Source organism: Chelonia mydas, chromosome 3 (genome assembly GCF_015237465.2).
Source record: "Chelonia mydas isolate rCheMyd1 chromosome 3, rCheMyd1.pri.v2, whole genome shotgun sequence".
Taxonomy (NCBI): domain Eukaryota; kingdom Metazoa; phylum Chordata; order Testudines; family Cheloniidae; genus Chelonia; species Chelonia mydas.
The window spans coordinates 93,675,774-93,698,286 of record NC_057851.1 but is presented as its reverse complement, the minus strand read 5'-3'; the positions used below and the strand labels follow the sequence as shown (position 1 = coordinate 93,698,286).

At 42.9% G+C, this 22,513-nt stretch overlaps 1 long non-coding RNA gene across 1 annotated transcript in view; it reads right to left on the bottom strand.

Moving 5' to 3' along the window:
* Positions 1 to 6,011: 6,011 nt before the first annotated feature.
* LOC122465046 overlaps positions 6,012 to 22,513 on the bottom strand; it is a 34,992-nt gene continuing 18,490 nt past the window's right edge. Inside the window, exons 2-4 of the long non-coding RNA XR_006289587.1 lie at positions 17,198 to 17,246; positions 12,931 to 13,082; positions 6,012 to 6,859 (exon numbers count right to left, since the gene is read on the bottom strand). This is a non-coding gene — a long non-coding RNA (uncharacterized LOC122465046). The remainder of the gene's footprint in view (positions 6,860 to 12,930; positions 13,083 to 17,197; positions 17,247 to 22,513) is intronic.

The window sequence follows — 22,513 nt, the reverse complement described above, 5'->3', positions numbered from 1 at the left end:
CTGATTAGCCAATAAACAATAGGACTTGAAAAAAAAAAAACACACAAAACACAGCAACATTTGTCAAACAACAGAAGGGTTTTTCATCCAGCGTTACCCCATGAGGATGGGGGGAAACGGGATAGGGGAGGTTACTAGCTTCCCAGATTAAATGAAAGGCACCATAGCTCAGCTCCCAAAATAGTGGAGAGGAAGGCAAAAAATAGTTAGACATGCTGATTGTATTGTTATAACTTAAATTGTACTCAGATGTGAACTCTGACGTGCCAAAACCAGTAAGGGCTGAGCATGTAAGATCAGAAAAGTGACATCTGGTATTGGATGCCCCACCAGACATGACTAATACCATTGGTATTGCAGACTTTGCCCCTTCTAATTTAATATTCAAATGTAAAGATTAGGCCCCACAGTGCTTTACAATATCATGTGAGACAGACTTACTGTATATCTGAATGGAATTTTTTGTTACTGTCCCTCCTCATAGGGATCTCTGTGCAGTGGGCTGCGTATGGACAAGCCACTGATTTCCATATGTTGAGGACCTTTCATTTCATTACTCGCACATGGTGGGATTACAAATGAAGACACGAGAATCCATCCATTACTTTTGGATATAGACATATTTTATATACACACACATATAGGCTCTTCAAAGTTAGTCCATTAGATATTTGTTTTATGCAAGAGCTCTTTTTTTATTTATTTTTTTAAATTACACAGATATATACTCTTGAGGTCCATTTTATTTTAATGAAAACTGCCATGGTATTCAGGTCTACCACTTTTAGATTTTCTGAAGAGTTAAATTTGAAGGCTTTTGTGCCTCTGACCTAGCTTTCACAAATGTCACAACAGCGTAAGTTCTAGAATTTTTGGAGCCCCTCCTGCCTTTTGCAGAGGTTAGACTAAAGCACCAGAGTTAATTGATCTCCTGTTGGATTCTTTCTTGGTATGTTGAGGGCTCATGGTGCTCCAGTTTTGAACTGTGAATAGTAAAGAACATACTACTTAGTTTTTCTACAGCTTTTTTCCATTTATAGATCTCAAAATATTTTTACAAGGAAAATTTAGGATATTTACCCCCATTTCACAGATGGGGAACGGAGACACAAAGAAGTAAAGTGATTTGCTCTAGGTCACACAGCAAACCAGTGGCAAAGCTAGGAATAAAACTCCTGTCTCCTGTATAGTGCCCTATCAATTGGACTATACCACCACATCAATGTCTACTTAGATTGTAACATCTTTGGGGAACCGACTGTGCTTTTGTTATGTATTGGGACAGCCCCTAGCTCAGTAGGACTCGGGCTTCTAGGTACCACCATAGCACAAATAATAAAATATTAACATGCCACGTGGCATTTCAGATTCTAACATACTCAAAGAGGCTCTGATTTTCAAGGGGCACTAGTAGCCCTGGAGGACAGCACTTAAAGCAGTGAAAGTCAGGCCACAAAGAAAGTGATGTGCAATGTACTGTAGTGAAAGAATCATTCAAGGATAGAACGCTGCAAAAGTGGCTAATGTTAGGGTTAACATGACATCTCTCATGAGTAGGACTTTGAAAATGAGTTTTTAAAGATCTAAGAGGGAAAGAAAGTCGACTTCAATTCTTGCACAGAAAAGCTTTAATGGTCAAAAAAATACACGCACATTAATTTAAACAGCTTCAATTGTTTTCATTTCTTAAATCACAGAAGCCCAAAATTTAGCCAACCTTACTCATGAAGAGCTCCCCTTAACTCAGTGAGACTCTTCACAAAGAGTAAGATGCTACTCAACAGGAATTATGATGGCGGACTCTTGTCCAGAATGAGTTAGTGTAAACTCTCTTTCTCTGCAGCATAATAGTGTGACTGTTCTTAGGGCAGGTTTATGACACACAACGAGTAGTTCACACTCATGGAGTAAGGTACTACTCCACATGAGTAAGAATGTAAGAATCTGAGTTATTTAATATATCAAATCAATTAAAACCAATTTCTGCAAAAAAACCTCACACTGCATGAACACAAAGTGTTGTCTAGGGATTGAGTAGAAACTCAATGGTGGAGTCAAGGTTAATTTGAATATTGTTAAAACTGAAAGGTGGAAAACGGAAGGATAAACCCCTAAAGATTCAGAGGTTCAATATCTGAATGCTGATTCAGTCCTCATCCAAACATCTCAGCATCTTTGATCTGCAAAACTAGACTGAAGTTTGACAAAATACAAGGTTTTCTTGTGGAATTTCCAGTAGATCATTTCTCTGGTTGGGCTTGAAAAACCTTAAGAGCAGCCTATCTTGTGGTATTTCCATGGTCTATTAGGCTCCAAGCACAGTAAATAATACTTAAGTATAGCAAATACATAAATATTGTATTTCATCACTTTCACTTCCAGGCCTGGCCAGGCAAGGGAACCGAAGAAGAGCATGAAAATAAAGAAACCAGTTAACTGGACATTTTCAAGTCTCAAAAAAGGTTCAGTTGAAGTTTGGTTCATGTTTCAGGCAAAATTGCCGGGGTGGTTCTTATTTTATCTGAATTGGTTCATTTGTCCTTTATTGGCAACAGAGAATACACAAAGACTGAGGAGGGGAAATGTATAGTCCCACACATATCTCCATACCATCTTGACTTTGCTAATCATTACCTCAGCCTTTTAAGCAATAATAGCCAAGAAATCCTAGGCACTATGTTTATGTAGCAAATGCAGTATTACTTTTGCTGAAAAGAGTTTGACACTTGCAAATCCAGGCTGTGAGCCAGATTTTGCCCTCAGCCTGATTTTGACCCTCTGAATCCTGTCTTGACCAATGATAGCACTGAAGATCAAATACCTTTGTACATAGTAGGCCACAATTAAGTTTTCTGCCACAATCTCCTGATGAAAGAACGGTTTATATTAATTTTTAAGCATTTCAGTAGAGAGAAATAAGTCAGGAAAAGACCTTGCCACTGAGGAAAAAAACCCTCAATGAGTGTCAAAATAATTTCAATATGGAGCAAAAACTTCTGTGCTCTAATCTTGTATACACATAACACAGAGATACCCTAGTCATCCTTAAACTGAAAGCATACTCTACTGTTTACATTTAACCAATGCAGTGGCTCAGGATTTTAACATTGCTTTCTGGCAGAGAATCACCATGCAGCTTGTCTTCAAGTGGCTGATTTGTGATGAGAATTCACTGTTAAACACGGTACAGAATGAACACTAATATACTAATGGAAAGTTTACCAGATAAAAAATGGGGAGTGAGGGAAACTCTACCCCCTGAAGATATTTAAAACTAAACTGAATAAAGCATTAGAAAACATGCTATGGAGAAATAATCCTGCACTGGCAAGGAAATGAACTAGGGGTTGCATTATGCTTTATATATGCAATTCACTTATGATATGTTCTGATCCAACTCTCATTGAAATCAGTGTCTTCTGTTGATTTCAGTTAGTTTTGGATCAAGCCCAGAAACCTGCAAAGGAATTATGACCACTGGATCATCATCATCATTCTGAGAGATCCCAGTGTGCTTAACCTTTAGGCAGAATTCCCACTGATGACAACAGGCTTTCTGGGAATAGCCCAAGGGCAGAATATAGCTCTTTGATTTCTGACGACTAGCATAAAGAAAAGCTTGGTTTGATAAAAGCCTATATATCACCATTTTCTGAACTGCATGTAAGTCACTTTCGTTTTGACAGTGGTAATTTACAATTGTCTGGTTTTCTACCAGCACTAATTTTTCATGTTCTCAAAACTGCCAAACAGATTTCCTGGGAAAATATGTGAATGATTTTTAATGTGATAAATAATTAGATCTGTATGAGAGCCTAGTAAACCCCACTCAGGGACTCTTTGAAAAAAGAAATTATATATATATATATATATATATATATATATTCAAAAATGCAGAGGAGAACTTGGTCTAAAGTCAACAAAAATATCAAACCAAAAATCCCCTGTAAGGACCCAGATCTAATTTTCTGGTCATACGTGTATATATCATTTGTGGGGTTTCTGACTGAAAGAATCCAAACCTATGAGGTACTGTACACCACTTACATGGCCCAGTGCACTCTCAACTCTCACTGATTCCATTATGATCTGTAGTGATGCACCCTGCAGGATATACCCTGAGTCGTGGAGGAAATACTTTAATATTAGAGTTCTTCTGGCTTTGGAGTCAAGATGAAAGGCTGAAACCAGGCTCCACAACTGCATCAGAACGACAAACTCCTCCACTGAAAGCCATCAGATTTGGCCACTAATCAAAGCTGTATTACACACTAGCCATAGGATGGTCAAGGGGGAAAGGATGACCATGTTTCATGTTGGAAGGTCCTCTCACAGCCACATTAGTTATAAAGTTGAAAGTGCATTGATTCAAAAACCCATCCTTAGTGTTTGAGCTTCTGGTTTTCCAAAGGCGTAAAAACTAGCTGGAGCTTCTGGGTGCTTCCTTCTTCAGTCTTCTTTAGTTTCAATTGACTGCTATACCAGTGAGGGTATACCTACAAAGCAATTAAACACCCACAGCTTGCCAAGGTCAGAGGACTCAGGCTCACGGGACTGGAAAACTGCTGAGTAGATCTTCAGGCTTGGGCTGGAACCCAAGCTCTGGGACCCATGAGGGAAGGGTCCCAAAACCCAGGTTCCAGCCGGAGCCTGAATGCCTACACAACAATTTTTAGCCCTGCAGCCTGAGCCAGCTGACCAGGGCCAGCCACAACTGTGCTGTGCATCTTTTATTCCAGTGTCAACATAGTCTGGGGGTAAGTCTACACTGCAATGTAAGCCCAGGATTAGTAGAACTCAAGTTAGCAGACCCTGGGCTGGTTCATCTAGGGTTTGTGTGTCGACGCTCATTTGGAACCCCAGGTTAGGAATTGCTGAACCCTGAGTCCCAATCTGGGGCTCCAGTGTCTACACTGCATTAAGCAGGCCTGAGTTCAACTACCCATATCCCAGACTTCCTAGTGCCCTCCTAAAATGTGTCTGCTCTGGCCCTTTGTATATGGTGCAGTGTGGGAAAACTTGTCTGTCCACCACATTTGGCTATTCAGAGGACAAAGAAAATTGGCTTGTGGGATACTTTCGGCAGCATCCCAGAGCACAAGCTCAGTGAGGCTGCGTCTACACTGCAAAGCAATAGGGCTTGAACCCTGGGTCCAGGCTTGACTCAGGCTCAGACACTCCACTCCTGTGGGGTCCTCAGATCCTGGGTCCAAGCCCTGGGTTAGCATGATTTGTGAGTAGAAGGAAGTGGGGGTAGGCTCAAGCCTGAGTTTGAACCCTGGGCTTACATTGCAATGTAGACATAGCTCTCCCCAGGTAAATAAGGGTATCATATTTTGGGAGGAGTGTGTGTGGATTGGGCAAGGAATCATCAGTGATTAATACAAAATGAGAATTGCTGCAATCATTATTAAGGTGTTAAAAAAAATCTGACAACAGTGTAATATCAGGGAACAAGTTTGAGCGCAGTTAGCCATCTTTGCCGTTTTCAAGTTATTCTTACATTAGGATCTGTTCAGCAAGACGTTGCTGGTTCTCTGTTGGGAGAAATTATTTTCACCTCTGAAAAGAAAATGCTGAGCCCGAACATTTAAGAGTGAATCTCAGACAAAAAAACCCATGAACAATGAATTTTTACCTTGTGTTATGTTTAATCTTTTAACTGGAATCAGTTTATATCTGTTTGTTTTCCCATCCGCTGAAAACGGATCTATAGCTAACGTAAATGAAAAACCATGTGATTTTAAATAGGTTAAGCCATGAAAATGGATCAGTGCTGCTAAGTTTTATAATGATTTCCATGGATTTCAATGCATCAGCATCAATTGAAGATTATCATTCTTCCTTAATACGTATGAGACTCCATGGTTAAGGCATGTGCACTCACACTCACACTCTGTCTCCCCCCGCCCTACCCTGGAAAGTTGAAACTGCACCAAATCATAAAGCTGATTTACTCTTTTGTGTAAAAAGTCAAATATTCACTAATCTATCCACTCAACTACTGAGAATCTCTCTCTCTGTGTGGCTGCTTATTTTATTCTATAAAACCTAACATAATACAAGACATATTTGTTTATATCTTCTGATGCTCGAATATGCACAACTGTGTATGGATATTGACAAGACTAAACATGTGGGAATGAGCTTATATGATTACACTGTATACAACAATCAACTGCCTAGTGTTGTATCTTATATGACAACAACAAAATATTCATTATCTTCAAAATACTCTATATACAGAAATACCACACACCCCCCACAACCCAACTTCAACAAAGGGTCCCCACTCTACTTAAGGTAAGTGTCTTTATAAAGTTACAGCTTGAATAAAATTTTCAAAACTGCATAAATGACTTCAGCATTTAAATCCCTTTAATTTTCAATGGGATTTAGGCTTCTAAGCCATCCAAAGTGCTTTTGAAAATTTTACCCATTGTCTATACTAGGATAACATTCATGTTAATGTGTTAGCTAACAAGTTGTAATGAACGCGTTCTAAAAGTCTAGAACTAGAAAAGGCAGTATAATCTTCAACACAAGCTCAGTTAGTTAAAGGCTTTGCCTTTTACATATGCTACAATGGTTGAGTAAGAGGGTCTTGTCTACCACAGACTGTTAGAGCATGTTAGCCTACACACCTTTTATCCCAGTCCAGATAAAGCCTTACTTGGAAATGTCATGCTACAGTCCCAGTCGCAGAGATCTCGATATTAACTTACGATGTCTTTCACAAGCTGGTTGGTATTCATAAGAACTTGAACTTCTGTCTTTTCCAGTGGGGGAAAAAAGTGATACTTTTCTTGTTCTGAGCTGTAGGAGAGCCAGATTGGCTGGTGACTGGTGTGGGCTGGTCCTTCGTATCACCATTTGATTATGTAATAAGAAACACATTGGACAATTTTAGTTATTATTTCTTCAGTTGCCAACATGGCTTTGCTGCAACTAATAAGATAAAGAATATTTCTTGTGTTCTTTATTATAAAAGTTTAAAATATATTTGTTTTGTAATGAGACAAGCACATACTGTTCATTAGCCAATCTGGCATATACCAAGTTGTCTTCCTGCTTCTGATTTTAATAGAAAGAATGAGACATGTTTATTAGTTTCAAAATAACTTGATTTGCATTAGAGGAGGGGGGCCTACCTCTGATTATGTAGTAATTATCCCTTAAGTATGTGTAGTGTTTATTTAGGCAGAAGTGGTTAACTTGTGAGGCATTGGCATGTCGTGATGCCAAATCAAGTTACTAATGAAAATGTGTTACTGAGAAAGAGGTGCAATTAAGGAAGGGAAAAAATAATCAAAAACACACATCCTACACTATACAAGCCAGGCCCAAAGGACAGATGTGCTACTGTGGAGACCATGAGAACTGGTACTATATTAGTGCCACTGTCAGTGAAAGGTAAGTCTAATCTCATGACCATTGCAGAGCCGATAAGCTTATTTTTAAAATTGTTTGTTTGGTTCCATTTATTGCATCCTCCTAGATCAGGGGTTCCCTAACTTGGTTTTTGGCTTGTCCAGGGTAAGCCCCTGGTGGGCTGCGAGACGCTTTGTTTATTCTTACATTAGGATCTGTTCAGCAAGACGTTGCTGGTTCTCTGTTGGCTGGGAACGGCCGTACCTGCAGATGCTCAGGTAAACTAAGCATCTCGCAGCCTGCCAGGGGCTTACCCTGAACAAGTTTGGGAACCCCTGTCCTAGATGGAAAGAGGACAACGCCACTTCTTTGGCAACCTCATATCAGGATCTACGACAGACACCTGTTAGTAACCCTAAATTGCCATCAATTTCCTGCTGTCATGAAAAACACATACATATTTTCTCTAGTTATGTACTGGAAGGGGAGGGGAAGCAGAATATTGGAAGAGAAGCCAGAGTTGCTGCACATTCTAACTATAGATTTATTTTTTTATTGTTCCGATATCTCCATAAAAGAGGCCCTGCATGACACTTTGGCTTGATGGTCTGAATTGCTTCCAGATTTGCTTTCTGGTCTTCATATACTTGCCATGATTAATCGTCCATCTGTTTTAATGGGCTTGTACAGAGCTTATTCAACACTGATTATTCTGTTCCATGATTCAGCAAACCTGCTGTATGGATAATTGGGGCTCTGGCTTGCCACACAATTTCCAATATCTTCATTTATATGACTGATGGGTGAAGCAGTTCATGACTTCCATGTTCTCTTGTAGTAGTCTCCAAGCAATTGTACATACTGGCTACTGTGTATGTTTACTTACTATTATTGCCCTGCACAAGACCGGGCTCCCACAGGATCTGCTGCCATAATAGCGGTAGCAGGTGGGAGTGGTAGTGCTGGGTGGGATGGGAGAGGGATTAAGAATAGTCCTGTGCAAGGCTCTACTATTACTTTTTACTGGACAGGGTGTCATCACTACCCAATTGTGTTCGGTCATAGCCCCAAATACTGCCACTGGTGAGGGAAATTTCCCTTTACTACAAGTGGCAGGGACCTGGGGTTTCTTCATATTAGTGTATCAAATACTGCCCCATCCTCAGTGGCTCCCAAGGGTTCTGACCTACTGAGGGCAGTTGCAGTCTGATAAGGGGCACATTGATATTTCCCTCCCCACCCCCAATTTCCATTGTTGTTAATTATGGATGAGGGACAAAGGCAGGGGGCCTCTCATAACCCCATGTTGTTACGGAGATGCCAAGAACACAGCCTGACATCTTGGGATCAGGTTTTCCATTTTGTCTTAAATGTTATAATCTACAAGTCCATCTTAATCATCTTGGAGGATAATCAGTTGAATCATCTCTCACAATAGGTTTTGCTCTGTGGTATCATGCACTACTACTTTTAATGATTAGCTATGTTTGTCACCCATCTGTTGTTTTGGCCTCTCCCCCTCAATGTTGTGGTGATCCTTTGGGGTTCAACCCAGACCAGTAAGGGTCACCACCTGCCCTGCAACTCAGCATGCCTTAAATGCTATGCTGCTGTCGTTCACAGCCCGACACCAACAGCCAGCAGACAAGCATGCAGGTCACACCTTGGCTTCAATCGCCCAGTTGCTTTTTGAAGGGTGACCCCAACACCTTCCCACTCCTGAACTTCCCCAAAGTCAGCTGCCCTGGGAGAATCTGCTGAGTTCCCGGAATGGTGAGTTACTGTGTTACCCCTCTCAGCCTCAGCAAGTGAGAATTTTGCTACTGCTAATCTGTGTGACAGCTCCCTGACACATCTGCTTGTCGCTCTTGCCAGCAAATGCTTCCAAACTCTGTCAGTCTAAACCTTGCCTTGCAGGTAACAAATGGTGAACGCCAACGCCCGAGCTCCCCTCAGACACCTCCCTGCCGTGTCCAGCCCACTCCTGGAACACTCACAGGGGAGTTAAATTTGTTGTTCCATTAAAGAGACAATACATTGCAGCTCATTAATTTAACTGGGGCTTGACAAACAAACATTCTTATTTCCAAAAATAACGAGGAGTCCTTGTGGCACTTTAGAGACTAACAAATGTATTTGGGCATGAGCTTTCACGGGCTAAAACCCAGTTCATCAGATGCATGGAGTAGGACATACAGTAGGAAGGTATAAATACACAGCATATGAAAAGATGGGAGTTGCCTTACCAAGTGGGGGGGAGGGGTCAGTGCTAACGAGCCAATTCAATTTAAGGTGGAAGTAGGCAATTCTCAACAGTTGACAAGAAAGAGTGGAAGTCATTTTTGTAGTGTTAATGAGGCCAATGTAAACAAGGTGGCCCATTTCAAACAGCTGACACAAAGGTGTGAGTATTTAGCAAGGGCAAATTAGTTTTTGTAAAAACAACGAGGAGTACTTGTGGCACCTTAGAGACTAACAAATTGATTTAGTTTCTGTAGTGACCCATCCAATCCAAGTCTCTATTCAGGCCTAATTTGATGGTGTCCAGTTTGTAAATTAGTTCCAGTTCTGCAGTTTCTTGTTGGAGTCTGTTTTTGAAGGTTTTTTTTGTTGAAGAACTGCCACTTTTAAGTCTGTTATTGAGTGACCAGGGAGATTGAAGTGTTCTCCAACTGGTTTTGAATGTTATAATTCCTGATGTCAGATTTGTGTCCATTTATTCTTTTGCATAGAGACTGTCCAGTTTGGCCAATGTACATGGCAGAGGGGCATTGCTGGCACATGATGGCATATATCACATTGGTAGAGGTGCAGGTGAAAGAGCGCCTGATGGTGTGGCTGATGTCGTTAGGTCCTATGATGATGTCCCTTGAATAGGTATGTGGACATAGTTGGCACTGGGATTTGTTGCAGGGTTTGGTTCCTGGGTTAGTGTTTTTGTTGTGTGGTGTGTAGTTGCTGGTGAGTATTTGCTTCAGGTTCGGGGGTGAAGGGGCTATCTGTAAGTGAGGACTGACTTGTCTCCCAAGATCTGTGAGACAAGTAAGGTAAGGGATCGTCCGTCAGGATCGGTTGTAGATCCTTGATGATGCGCAGGAGAGGTTTTAGTTGGGGGCTGTAGGTGATGGCTAGTCGTGTTCTGTTACTTTCTTTGTTGGGCCTGTCTTGTAGTTGGTGACTTCTGGGTACCCTTCTGGCTCTGTCAATCTGTTTCTTCACTTCACCAGGTGGGTATTATAGTTTTAAGAACCTGTAGGTAGAGGTTGATAGAGATCCTGTAGGTGTTTATCTCTGTCTGAGGGATTGGAGCAAATGCAGTTGTATCTTTAGACCTTGGCTGTAGACTGTGGATCGTGTGATGTGGTCTGGATGAAAGCTGGAGGCATGTAGCTAAGTATAGTTGTCAGTAGGTTTCTGGTATAGGGCGGTGTTTATGTGACCATTGTTTATTAGCACCGTAGCGTCTAGGAAGTGGATCTCTTGTGTGATCCATTGCAGCACTATGTTGGTTTATATTTAAAGTAAAATAAGTTTATTTAACAAGAGGACCTAGGATTAAGTGATACCAAGTATTAGGAGTAAAGGCAGAAAGGGTCACAAACAAAAAAAGTATAAATATTGTTCTAAGACTAAAAGTTAACTTCAGCAACTTACAATCTTTTCCTAAGCAGGTTTCTCACCTATGTTCAGTTCCCAGAGATTTCAGCCCCCTTGATTGGGGGACTCAGCATGGTATGATTTCAGGTGCTTTGGAAGCCATCACTTGGGGAGATACAAAGGGCCAAACTGGCTTTCTGTTTCTGTTTAGATCTCCCAGAGTTCATTGACCCTGGTAGCCTGGATTTCCTGGCACAAAATGCCTTGTCAGTATTGGGTGTGCCAGTCTTGACTGCAGTCTTCAAAGGATTAATAGCATAGACAGGATGGCAACAGAGTGCTAATTATTAAAGTTTCCATTCATAAAACATTCTCAGCGCCACAGGTACCAGCCATGGAGGCTCCACAACTCGGCCCATCGAACCCAAGGGTAATTTTGGTCTTTGCTTTGGTTTTGTGGCATTAGCCAATATGAAAGTGTAATCTACTTAGTGACATTTTAGTACTCAATAAATCTGAACAAAGCTAAAGGAACTCTAGATAACACTCACTGAAAAAGTTAATTGTTATTACAGCTGGGTTATGTGCGGAAGCCCATAGGGTGTGTTGTCACGGAAGAGCCAGGAAACCCTCAAACACTTTTTGGGAGTCCTAATAACTAAGTTCAGACAGGAGTGCTCTTTCTACATGTTTTTATAAAACAGAAGCAGTCTAATCTCCCAGCCAAGGTGACACTACAAGCCCCAGAAACCCCATGCCGTTTCTCAAGAGGATTTAGCCTATTATCAACATGATCTTCTCTAAAAGCTCAAAAGACAAACAAACACCCTATAAAACGATAAGTACTGGTAGCAATTAATGTTATTATTCATATTAAGGGCTCTGTTGTACAAGGCACTGCACACACAGTTATTAAGAATTGGTCACTGCCCTGAAGAGCTTATAGTCCAAATAGACAAGATAGAGAATGGGAGTAATACTCCCATTTTAAAGATGGAGCTGAGGCATAGAAAGATGAAGAAGTGTCTTGCCCAAGGTCATACATGAAGAATGGGGCAGAGCTGAGACACCTGTATAAACAATCCCACTCTAAGTAGTTTCTTACAGAGGGCTTGTCTACACATGGAAGTTTGGAGGTTTTAAACCAGATTGACTTGACGTGGGTTATTTAACGCACAGTAGGCAAGCCTCACTAACAGCACTCACGTGGGAAGGCTGTACCCTCTTTCAGTTTGCATCATTCAGGGGCTTGCCATGTACTACACATATTGAATTCTTAGAGATTATCCCATGGACCTGTGCTTCACTGCTGAGCTTGGGGACACTACTCTGCAGACCTGGGATGTCCAGCAGGGGCAAAAGAATTTCAGGATAGCGAAGGGCAACCTTTGTAGAGATCTGTGCTGAGCAATCCCCGAGCTGCAGCAAGAGCATACATATACAGAGCTGTTAAAAAACAAGGTCACCATTGCTATCTGGAAGCTGGCCACCCCTGAATGCTACCGGTCTGTAGCCAATCAATTTGGTGGAGGGAAATCGACTGTTGAGACCAGTGTCATACAAGTGTGTGATGCTATGGAAAAGGTCCTGTTGCAGCTGGTTATAAAGCTTGGCAATGCCTAGGAGATTGATGGGCAGGACTGATATGTGGAAGGGAAAGGAAAATAAGTAGATGGTCATGTGCCCTCCATGGCATGGGCTTCAAAACAGTCCCTGGTCAGGGCTTTAGTATGACACAGAGGCCAATTGGCCAGCCAGAGGGGTATCTGCCATTTTAAAAAACATGTATGGGGGAGGGTACAGGTGAATGGACAGCATGGGCTAAGGGAAGCTTTGGCTGGCAATTCAGAAAGGCTCCTAGCTCCTAGCACCAAAAATGGCGGTAGCTGTGAGGCACCAGGAACAGAAGCTAGCATGGCAGTGTAGCATGATAAAAATTATAATTATTTAACAGACACATACATGCTGAGGTTCACTCAATAGGATCTGCCTCAATACCAGCCTGAGTTTCTGGCTGGGATCACCCTTTCCACAAAGTTGTCTTCAGGGTTGTGAGTCCCAAAGAGATCCTGGCTTTCCAGGCACAGCTCTTCACTGGCCTCTTCGTGTTCACCCTCCGACGCTTTGTGCTTGTCCTCAGGGGGGCAGCTGACCAGGCAGCAGGGTCCACAGCCTTGCTGGGTTTGGTAGTCCTGTAATTGATTAAAATCCTGTCTACGGCCTCAAAAAGTGGCCAGGTCACATTTCCATTACCAGACCTTTTCTTGGCATCCTTGTTTTTAATATACATTCTCCTGAGCTCTTTAGTGTCCTGCACTGGTGGGCAAACCAGCTGTGGCCCCTCTGATTAGCAATGTCCACACAAGTCTTAACTCTGGGGTCTGGCCACACAAGAGCTTCCTGCACCAGTGCTTCTCCCCAGATGGCAATGAGATCCTGGGTCTCAGCACAGCTCCTGGCAGCTGCTTGAGGCATGTTAGAATATCAGGGTTGGAAGGGACCTCAGGAGATCATCTAGTCCAACCCCCTGCTCAAAGCAGGACCAATCCCCAATTTTTGACCCAGGTTCCTAAATGGTCCCCTCAAGGATTGAACTCACAACCCTGGGTTTAGAAGGCCAATGCTCAAACCACTGGTAAGGCTTCTGTAGCAATATCACAGCAGTTCTGATATATTGGGGTCCAGGAGCAAATGGGCAAATTCTGGCCCCACACCAGTTTTTAAATAGGGAAGGGGACATCCAGTCGATTTGACACCAGAGCAAGGGAGGGCACACAAAGTAAACAGATCTGTAACAAATGCCCACAAAGCAGTGGGATAGTAGTTGGGCTACCAAAGTAGCATGCAGCAGCACTGCATGCATGGGAACAATAGACCACACTAACTCAATTCAAAGTGAACCAAGTTTGATGTGAAAGAGGATTCCAGAGCTCATGATAAATGGTGAGCTAGCGCACTATAATGAATTGTGTTGTTGTGTAAGCAAGTGTTCTCAAACTGGATTAACTCAATCCAATTTAAACCTCCGGTGTAGACAAGCCCGTAGTTTAGTCAATCAATTTGGATGAGGTCAAATGGTTAGAAGATAGTCCCTAGCTAGGCTAGAATACATTTATTCCGAGTTAGGCCTTGTCTATACTATAAAATTAAGTCGACCTAAGTTAGGTTCACATCCACACTATGCCCCCTCTGACGGTGGTGTGTGTCCTCACCAGGAGCACTTTCCCTGACTTAACTGTGTGGGGCATTGTGGGACACTGATAGCTGGATCCTCCCCACCGCTAGCAGCCCCCACCAGTGGGGTTAACAGCCAATAGAGATGTAAGTAATGCAGTGTCTACACAGACACTCTGTCACCTAACTACATCGACCTATGCCTCTCACAGAGGTGGAGTTGTTAGGTTGGTGCAGTGGGCAACTTACATCAGCGGCAGCAATGTTGTAGTGTAGACACTTACAGAGTTAGGTTGATGTAAGCTGCCTGACAGTTTAGTTAGAGCCTAAGGCTTGATTTACACTATAGAGTGCAGTGTAGTGTGGTATAGATCAAGCCTTCAGCTCTAACTAAACCGATCTAGAAACCAGAATAGCTGGAACCATTACATTGTGGTGTAACTCAATTAAAGAGTGCTAAAGAGACTTTCATGTTAGGGTCAAGCATAGAAACCCATTTTAGGTTGAAACTTAGGCCAAGTCTACACTAGAAACTTTTACCAGTACAAGAATGTTGATTAGGGATGTTATATTCTGTAACTTTTTATACCAGCAGAAGCCTTAGGCCTGGTCTACACTCCTGGGTAAGTCAGCCTAAGTTACGCAACTCCAGCTACGTGAATACATAGCTTAGGTCAACTTACTGCAGTGTCTACACCATGATGCGTCGATGGGAGAAACTCTCCTGTCCACTTACCTTACGCTTCTTGTTCCGGTGGAGTACTGGAGTCGATGGGAGAGCAGCCTGTGGTCAAGTTAACAGGTACTCACTAGACCCACTAAATTGACACCCCCCCCCCCCCCGGTGCATCGATCCCTGGTACGTGTAGACGTACCCTTAGAGTAGGCACAGTGAAATCAGCAAGGAGCAGCTTTTGCTGGTATAACCTATACTGGCAGAAGAACTTTTTTGCAGATACAAGCTGCATCTCTGCTAACAGGGTTTCCTGGTAGCTATATCTGCAAATCTTTTCTAGTGTAGACTAGGCCTGTGCTTTAGTTGCATTCATTCTGCCACCTTTCTTTCCAGGATCATGCATGCATTCATGACTGATTTTAAAATTTGAGAGAGACAAGGCAGTTGAGATACTAACTTTTATTGAACCAGCTTCTGTTGGTGAGAGAAACAAGCATATGAGCCACACGGAGCTCTCACCAACAGAAGTTGGTCCAATAAAAGATATTACCTCACCCACCTTGTGTCTCTAATATCCTGGGATTGACATGGCTACAAACTACACTGATTTAAAAATGAGCGTTTAACAAAAGTTATATGCTGGGAAGTTTAGGAGTTTGGTAATGGAAGAAAGTCTGCCATCTCTAGGTCATTGGCTCAGTCAGTGTTAACACCAAGAGTGAATATGGACTGATCGCTGTTTAAACAGCTGATATGACATGGGTTTGATCTAGTTAGTTTCCATTGGACATGTTTCCACATTACAAAGCACACATTACTGCAACTAATAGGCACCCTTGATGACAGTCTCAGCAGAGAGGCCAAAGACTGAAAGGACACAGAAACTGAACTATCCTCATCCATAGACAGGTGCTCCTTGTGTTGCTCTCCACATTAATGCAAGGAGAGTGTCTTAAAAGGAGTTATTTATAACTTATCACTCAACCCAACACCTACTTCTACTTGCAGAAGACAACTGTCTGCTTTACAGAGCCCTGCATTGGTATGTGAAAGGTGAGGGGACCCTTTGAATGCTTCAGATACACCCAAAACCCCTACATAAACAGCAGCAGTTGCTACACACAGCCCTTCCAAGTTAGATTTGCAGTACACAGAAAGTTAGTGTATCTGTTGTTCTGAAGGTATACAGATGACTACAGTCACTAGGACTATCTATTTAGCACCTTCCACAAGCACTAAACGAATTGAAGAAAGCTTTAAAGTCTAACATAGTATCTCATATCAGTTAGCATCTTAATTTAAGATCACCATTAATGGTGAATCAGAAGGACAATTCCAGTCTTTGATATTATGCAACAGCTACTACTAGAATAATGGAGCAGAAAAAGGTTGCATATTCCTAACATATTAGGGGCCTGACCCAGAGCCCACTGGCATCAGTGGGAGTCTATTGACTTCAGTGGGTTTGATGAATTGGTTCCCAAACATGGGTGATATTGGCCCCTGACACACTGCAATGCTCCCATGGAACATTCTAGCATTTCACTAAGATAATTATGGCATGGAAATACACACATGCATGCACACACACCCCACTGTTAAGGTAAAACAACATGTACAGGCTTTAATGGGCATTGTTATGTATAAGGCATGACCAACATTCAGTGAGGAAACACCAATTGCATGCTAAATTTTAGCAGCCATTATTTCATCTTCTCCACCCCCAGGCAAAGTACATACAGCCTGTTGTGCTAACCATTTTCCTTGCCAGACCATCCTGCAGACTATCATCGTTTGAAATACAACTTCATTCTCTCAGACATTCCCTGTGACGTGCAAGTGATTCATTTTAAATGGGTTCCACTGAAACAACCACCGGATTGACTGGAATGTAAATAAATGGGCTTTGGGGAGGGAGGAGGAGAAGGAAAGAAAAGTGAGGAATCGTACTCCAGTTGCACTGCGTAATTTAGAACAGTTCCAATGTGATTTTCATTAGAGCACAATACCTCAGTTTCTGTTCACAGAAATACCCGAGGACTGGTGGGTTGGTAGCAGGCTCAAAAGCTCTGTTTAAAAGGAAACTTCTCTGTCCCAGGCTGTTTCAAGATGTCATGCCTGAGAGAGTTAAATGCACATGGCTCATTCCAGATCTGGCGTTCTGGATTTCGGCCACTTTCCTCTCTACTCTTGTCACTAATCAACAAGGATACTGCGCCAGGATGGTTTGATTGGAGCGAAACCAGAACTTACTGGATAACTTCAAATCTACTCCTCTTTCCCCCCCACTCTTGAACAATAGCTTGAGGCTTGCTGTAGGGCTTCCTAAATATTAGTTGCTTGTGTGAATATAGTTAATACTATCGGATTCCAGAGTACCTTGCGCAAAGAGTTGAGATCAGGGTACAGGCCAGTTGTAAAATAACCCCTGTGAAGAAAAAAAGGGAAGCAATTCACGTTTCCTGCCTCACAGCATGAGTTATTGTTTTATAGTAAAAACTAGAGACCCCACCCAAGATTCAGGTCCCATTGCTTTCAGCACAACATAAACATGTAGTAAGAGGCAATAGCTTCCCTGAAGAGCTTAGAGACAGGACAGATGGTGGGAAGAAGGCAATGCTACTCATTTTATAGATGAGCTTAGATGAGTGACTTGGCCATGGTCACACAGATATCTGTGGCAGAGACAGAAATTGAAGCTACATCTGCCAACTCCCAGTCCCATGCATCAAAACATACCAAAAAAGGTCAACCAAATTAGCACAGTGACAATGCACTGAAGAAAAGTAACAGTCCAGACCATAATATATTGTCAGAGAGTTTAGAAAATGTTATTTATGAAATTGATGTTAGGCAAGAGTTTGGAAAACATTAAGTTTATTTCTCAGAGACTCGACTAAACAGAAAGCAAACTGGTTCCTCTGGTGAATTTCCGTATTTATAAATTTATTACTATCCCAAAAATGAGAGCAGGGAGTTAACTCTTAAACAGGAAAACCACCACCAATAAGATTACAATTACTAATATGATCTAGGTATCATTTTTGCAGGTGTATTGTTGAATACAGGAAAATATACAATTCTGTGTTGCAAGTACCGAAATAGTTTTAAGGATAGCTGAAAATATCAAAAGGCAACCTATTGCCAGTGAATACACAGAGCCTTTTGAGGTTTAGCCCAAGTTAACAGTGAAAGTGACTGAAAAGTAACTCTGATGGATGTTTGGCACATGTGAAATGAGTCTAGTGGTCCAAGTCCTGTTTGTGACTAGAGGCCCGAGACAAACGAGGCACTTAGAGCGAGCATAGTGACGTTTGGACTTATTGGGAATTCCAGTAAGGTAAATCTTGGTTTTAATCTAAACCAATTTGGGGAGTCATTATGGGATTTAAAACAGCCTTTAGAAGAGTCATTTAACTAGGTATTTACTAATTGTTAGAGCTGCAACTGCCGCAAATTAGAGTCAAATTCTTAAAACCACAAAAAGTCAGTGAAGTGTGACTTTGCAGCTGGATTCCTCACATCTCAGTGTAAATCAGAAATAGCTCTGTTGAGTTCAGTGAGGTTACACTGAAGTGAAACTGGAGAGTGGAGATTCAGGCCCTGCTACTGGCAGACATTTAACAGCCAGCAACATTAGAAAGCCACAGTAAGGAAGTCGAAAAATACAGCCTTCAAATAATCAGTTGTTGAAACAGACACATGCGTTGGTGCTGAAATTCATTCTTCGGCACAGATCTAAGTGTTGCAGTATTGTGCTTTAAAAAAGCAATGTAACTGGAAGAAACCGAAGAAGTGACACATGCCGCTTGCCTCACTGAATGTTATTTTAATACTAATGTGGAAATTTTGCTTTGTGCACAAACACTTTTCTTTAGTGTGGATAAAAAACTTGAAGATTCTGTATCTATTTCACTGGTGATGACAAGTATGTTAATTGCTTGCAGATAACATCTGTTCAAAGTGAAATCAAGATGCAGACTCTAGCTGTATTGCTGATGCTATATTCTAAGTTTTGTCTACTAGATCTGCTGCCGTTTGCTCAAGTTTTAATGCAGCTGAAGTGCCTCTGAGAATCTTCCAGTGTCTGAAACCAAATCTGCCAGAAGTCCTGGGTCATCGAAATGTCTCTCTTTGAGCACAGGACTCACCTTTGAAGCTCAGAGACTTTCCCTGACCATGACGCCGAAGTGTGCTCTGGCTGAAACAAGTTCAGGGTGATCTGCCAACAGCCCTGCATGAGAGAGCCTCTGATTTCTCTCTGTTTACAGTACAGGGTGAAGGGCCTCTCCAGCTAGAAGAGCATGAGCCTGATAAATATAATGTCAAATCTAAGGAGCCTTTATCCTCTCTACAGACCACAGTTACAATTTTACAGCATTTGTGTGCAGACCTTGCCCTCAAGTTACTTACCAGATGTGCCTATTGACTCTGCCAATCATGATGCTGAAGACACTGCTTCAGACTATTATCACTTCCTTCCTTCCCATCAGGCTATATATTTGCATTCATATCCTTTAAATACTTGAAGCTAATTAACTCTCCAACGTCAGGAATATTTCCTGGCAATCCACTATGTAAGTAGCATATTCCAGGAGGGAGAAGGAACCAAGGAGTTCAGGAGGAATTAGTCTTTTCCACAAGGTATTCTTCAGAATCCAGGACAATGTAACCTGCTAAAGCAGTAGCCCCCAAACTGTAGGGTGCATGGAGGAATGTTCGGGGGGGGGGGGCAGGGGGGAGTGCAGAGGGCACAGGCCAGCCCTCACAGGGGGCAGGGAGGGAGTGCCATCCAGCCCCAGTGTCCCCAGCCCTGCTCCCGGCCCCTGCCCTCAACCACGGGCCCCACCTCCCAACTTGTGGTTCCTGGCCCCAACCATGGTCCCAGCCTCCTAGCCCCAAGCATGGGCCCCACCTTCCAGCCCATGGCTCCTGGCCCCCACTGCAGGCCCCGGCCCTAGCTCACATGGGGGCGTAGACCAGGTAAGGCAGGGGTGGGGGGGAGAGACAAAAAAGTTTGAGGACCACTGCGCTAAAAAGGGAATGTGCCATGTAGCAAGGGCCCAAGGAAGTGATCACATAATTGACTTCTGCTGCAATACTACATAAGCTTCTCTGCTTCACATAAATCCCCATCGATGACCATTGTTCTGCTATTTCCCCACCATTTTTCTTTTATTGGAGCCCTTTTCCCTAGAAGAGGAAATTAAGTAGGTTTCCCCACATGTGTTCTGTAGCCCTTAAAAAGAGCAGAGCAGGGTGCAGTGAAGCCTCTCAGAGCTGGGAGCAGAAAGGGTTAAAGCACACGAATGTGGGGGCTTGCAGGAGGAAGCAGCTATTCTTTAGCTCCCCTAAGCCAGGCAGGAGCAGAGCTTAGCTGATCAGCATGGCTGTCACTTTCCATTTCGGTGCAGTTTCTAAGCCACGTCGGAGCTGCGCTTTCAGCAGGAAGACACTTGCCGTATGGAGCTCCTAAACACAGGAGCCTCCACTTCTGCATTGCTTAGCAGCTGAATCTGCTGTTTTAGCTACGGGAATCTATCGCTGCAATATTTAAAGGGCCTGATCCAAAGCCTGTGGACGTAAATAGGAGTTTTGCCACTGACTTTAGTGGGGTTTGGGTCAAACCCCAACCTAACTCTTATTCCCACCTAAAATCGTGCTTCACACAATTCATTGCTTCAGGCTGCTGCTCAGCCTAACTCCTCCCACCTAACCAGAGCCAAAAAAGGGCTTCCCTTCGTGGAGCTTGGAACCTTTGTGAACAGCATTCCACAGACAGAGCGGAAAGAAGTGATATGCATTAGTGATAGTACATTAGTGTGGTATTCAGAGGTTTTTTTGGTAAAATTAAAGGCTACTGAATGATTTTGTAGCCAATTAGCAATCCCAGATTTGCCACAGAACTCGGGGGGGGCGGGAGGGAGTAAGAACAACAATTTGCTACATTTCATTCTTTCTACATTTACAATTAGCAACTTTGTACGCAGGGCCTTGTTAACAAGCAGAGATAGGTGCATACCGGATTTTTCAGTTCACTAGCAGTAAATAAATAAGTCTGAATAGTCATTGCACCAATGAGCAAGAGTGAGAATGATTCTATAGCCTGGTGCTTTGGGCACTCACCTGGGAGGTGGGAGACCAAGTTCAAGTCCTCACTCTAATGACTAAATTACTTTATACACAGTGGAACAACTTCAGCAAGAATAATTGAGAGTGGCTTGTCCCAGAGGTTAGGGCACGCTCCTAAGGGGTGGGAGACTCAAAGATCAAATCCCTGCTCCACATCTGTCAGAGGAGGGAAATGAACCTGGGTCTTCCATGTCCTGCGGGGGGGGGGGGGGGGGGGGGGAGGAACCCTGGTATTTTTTCCCTCCCCTTATGAATGGCCTGAAAAGAGTGGGGCTTTTTGCAAAAACTATTGGGCAAATTTACATTAAATATGCAAATTGTTTCCGGTCAACCAAAAAAAAAAAAAAGTGTATTTATTTGTGAGTTAACTATTTGTCCAAAAATTTCACCCAGCTCTAGTAACGAACAATGTCACAGCATTTCCTTACCTGTAGAACTGCTCCACTTTATCAGATTCTGCTGGTATCGTTCTAAGCTCTCCAGTGAGCAAATGAAAGGAAGCAGCCTTATACAAATTGGGACTCAGATACATTTGCAGGAAAGAAAAACCCAGCAAGGTCACTAAGTCCATCAGTGAAAGTTCAGGAATTTTAGATGTACAACAGTAATGACACATTTTTACTCGTGGGGGAATTCTGCACCACTGCACATGTGCAGAATTTATGTCCCTACAGATTTCTTTGCTTCCCTGCAGAAAAATGACTGTCTGACAGGGAAGCCACAAGAGCGGTCATACGACCCTCCCCAGCAGTATATTTCAGGTGCTTGCGGGCAGCCGGCAGAGAGGTAAATCACTGTGGGGCAGAGGGCAGGACTGGGGAAGACCTGGCTGGTAGCTCATACCCTGCACCAAGCTCAGCTGCTGTTCCTGGCTGGGTGCCCCTGTGCATCCGGATCCACACACACACACCCCTACCTGGATCCCCCACTGAGCTGCCCGCACCCAGATTGCCCCACACAGAACCCTCTCAACCCACACCAAGCCCCTCCACATTTGGATCCTGCCTTGCTGAGCCTGCCTGTCCATATCTGTTGCACCTGGCATGGAGGGGCAGGGCCCTGGGACGTTTCTGGGGAATGCTAGGTCCTTATGCTGTGTCAGGGTTGGGTGCAGCATCACCGCTGAGCCCATGTCCCGGGGGGGAGCTGCACAATGATCTCCCACCTCTGTGCAGCCAGTGGCCTGTGCTCCCCAATGCTATGCTGGAGCTTCCACATTTGACAAATAAAATGTGCAGAATTTAATTTTTTGGTGCAGAATGCCCTCCAGAGTAATACATGTGGTATAATAGAGATCATGGGGAATTCAAGAATTTGAAACTGACTTTTTATTGTGGGAGCCAATTGCTTTTTGCTATAGCAGTATATGTGATTCTGCATGTCTGTGGTTAATTTTGGTACAAGTAGTTTATTTACAATGATTCTGCAATAACAATTTCACAGCAGGTGGATATTTACTCATGAGAATGCAGCAAAGGGCTTCATTTTTATTCAGTAAACCTGAATTCTCAAAAACGAGTACCTGAAGTTAGGCTCTTAAATCCATCTTTAAGCATCTACTTG